A 3,181-nucleotide genomic window follows, 5' to 3' on the forward strand; every position below is an offset into this window, starting at 1 on the left:
CAACATGGAGCACGGGCCACTATGTAAATTTAAATCAGTTACATTACGTAATATGCAAATTGAGTTCCTCAGTCGCACAGCCCCATTTTAATTTCTCAGCAGCACACGTGCCTGTGACTACCATTTTGGACAGCACAGCATAGGTGGAGACCCTGGAGGGTTTGAGCAGAGGGGGACATGGTCTGACATATGGGGGCAAGGGACCCCCAGGCTGCTGCGTGGGGAGCCGACTGCAGGGGTCTCGGTGGAAGCAGAAGCTGGTGGACCTCATGCAGGATCCAGACAAGAGGTGATGGTCCTGTATGAGAATTGCCACGTGGGGCAGGGAGGCGGCTGGGTGGTAAAGCTATTCTAAAGGTAGAACCATGAGGATTTTCTGAAAGATTGCACGCACAGTTCAAGGCTTTGGCTTAACCAGCTGGAAGAGTGGAGATGTCCTTCTCTTGGATGGCAAAGAACGTGGGTGAGCGGACTTCAGATGAAATCACATCGCAACCCATGAGCACCAGGCAGAGCCTTGGCTGTGGATGTCCACAGCTCAGGAGAAGCAGAGCCTATCAGAAGGAAGGGTCGCAGGAGGGGGCTGAGCAGCCAGCTCTCATGGTTTCAGGGTGGACACCCCTGTCCTCGGAAGGGCACAGGAACTTCTGAGCCTCAGGTTATCCATCTGCAAAATGGGCAGAATAATTCCTGACCCTTTTTCTCTAGTTGGAATTTTTTAGGGATATAAGAAGAAATAACACAGAAAGACTTGGAGGCTTAGCCGGGATAAGGCATGAGATAACTCCAAGGTAAGATTATTATTATCTTAATTGGATGTAGTCAAATTTAGATTTTTATTTTAATGATTTAGATTTGAGGATGAAGTATTAATTTATGAATCATCTGTGACAGTAAATAGACCTCCCTGGTGAAGACTTCCCTAATTACCTGTAACCACCTGGGACTGATCAGCCAGCAGCAGGGATGGTAGGGACGTGATGGCAGGAATTATCTAATCACATGTCCCTGTAAATAATTCAGGGACTGGGGCCACTTCTGGGGCTGGAGCAGAGTTACCTTTGCCTCTCGTGGTGCATATTTTCTGTCTCTGCAGGAGCCAGGAGGAGAGGTGCAGGCACCAGGGCTCTGTCTCTGCAGGCTAAGCCATGCCCCTCGGACTGTGGCTGTGGATGTCCACAGCTCAGCAGAAGCAGAGCCTATCAGAAGGAAGGGTCGCAGGAGGGGGCTGAGCAGTCAGCTCTCATGGTTTCAGGGTGGACACCCCTGTCCTCGGAAGGGCACAGGAACTTCTGAGCCTCAGGTTATCCATCTTTCTCCACACCTGGGCCAACAGAGCTGGAAGGCATCCCCTCCGCCTCCTTCTTGCCAAGCTGGGTGGAGGCATTTGAAACATTTCACTGTCTTTGTTATCAAGCAAATCTTGTCAAGCTAATTAGCTACGGGGGATCTTAGGTGGGTTTTTGTTTTCAAAAGTAGTCAAACAAAACAAATGTATATTATGCTTAGCCGGAGGCTAACTTTCTAATTAAAGTAAACTGCAGTTGGATCGCCAAACAAAAGTAAATAAATAATAAATGTGTGTGCACATATGTTCAGAGAGGAAAAGCCGGAGGTAAAATGAGACCCAGCAGAGCAATTGGCAGCCGTGAACTGAGCACAGGGTCCAGGTCCCAGAAGCAATGAGGTTGCAGGAAGGGAAGCTAGGTTCGTATCACTGCCCGAAGCGGGTAATGAAGAGGGGAAATAGGTTCGTTTGTTTGTTTAACAAATTCTTTCTGCCCGGTGTTGGGAGCTAACATTTCTTCTCTGTCCTCTTTCTTTTCCTTCCTGTAATAAGGGTCTGGCGTGCGTCAGAACGCAGACCACACGTCACAATGGCTCAGTCAGTGTACGTTTTGAGTTTAGTGTACGGGACCCTGTAGGGCCTGAGTGTGAGTGAGATGGCCACCAAGGAGCGTAGGTAGTGACAGTGGAGAAAATCTGCCCAAATGTGGATGGATCCCTGACCTCAGGCAAGTTGTCTCCTGGTACTCGAGAACAAGCCATCCAGGGTTGCTCTGACCTGCGTGCTCCTGGTCTCGACAGAGCCGGCAGAGCCGGAGTGTTAGGTTAAGTGTGGGCAGCCGCATGCGCGCCGCCGAACCGATCCGCTGAGCCTGTCGCTGCCGCCGCCCCGCCCCGTGCGCCGGGACCCGCGACCCCAGACCCGGACCTGTTTTCGATCCGCCCGCGCGCCCCAGGCCCGGCCCGCGCGGCGCGGCGGAAGGAGGCGACCTCTCAGCCGCAGCTGGCCAACGGGGCCCTCAAAGTCTCTGTCTGGAGCAAGGTGCTGCGGGGCAACGCGGCCCGGGAGGACACGGATGAAATTTTAGGTGTGATCTACTGGTCCCGACAGATCATTGCTTTGGGCCTAGGTGTCATCCGGGGCGAGTTACCATTGCGAGGTTTCTTGGGACGAGCAGGACTCTGCCTGACCAGCGCCGGTGTCCTGTACCCTCTACTTCAGCAACTACCTACAGATCGATGAGGAAGAGTATGGTAGGGCTTCCCTGGTGGCGCAGCGCTTGAGAGTCCGCCTGCCGATGCAGCGGACGCGGGTTCGTGCCCCGGTCCGGGAAGATCCCACATGCCACGGAGCGGCTGGGCCCGTGAGCCGTGGCCGCTGAGCCTGTGCGTCCGGAGCCTGTGCTCCGCAACGGGAGAGGCCACAACAGTGAGAGGCCCGCGTACCGCAAAAAATACGGCAGCACGTTGGAGCTCACAAAGGAAGGGTTTATGACATCATTCGCCTTGTTCATGGTCATTTGGATCACCTTTTACACTGCCATCCACTATGACTGTTGGTGCACAGTCCCCACCTGCGCCCTGTCCGGTCCAAAGGACCCTCTTAGTTACACCACGGAAGCAGGATTATGAGGGGCACCCAGCCACGTAGAACCTGGAAGGTTTCCTGGACCAAGAATCAGTGTGTTGGGCGTCAGTGTTTTCTGCAAGGGTTGTGACCTGAAACTTTTTAAGGAACCATACACCTTTTGGGGAAGCATTTCTGAATTGTCCATCACCAGTCGATTCTTCTTCGATACGATCATGAAACACCCGTTTGCCGATTGGAGCTGTCCTTTCATTTGTGCACCTCTGGATCCGGATGAAGCATTAAATTGTCTTCCTTCTCCATCAG

The 3,181-nt window shown here is 52.9% G+C and overlaps 1 pseudogene; it reads left to right on the forward strand.

The window, feature by feature from the left end:
- The first annotated feature begins 1,943 nt into the window (after nt 1-1,943).
- On the forward strand, nt 1,944-2,919 carry LOC116765042 (annotated as a pseudogene).
- The last annotated feature ends 262 nt before the right edge of the window (nt 2,920-3,181 follow it).

This window comes from Phocoena sinus, chromosome 14, assembly GCF_008692025.1.
Source record: "Phocoena sinus isolate mPhoSin1 chromosome 14, mPhoSin1.pri, whole genome shotgun sequence".
Taxonomy (NCBI): domain Eukaryota; kingdom Metazoa; phylum Chordata; class Mammalia; order Artiodactyla; family Phocoenidae; genus Phocoena; species Phocoena sinus.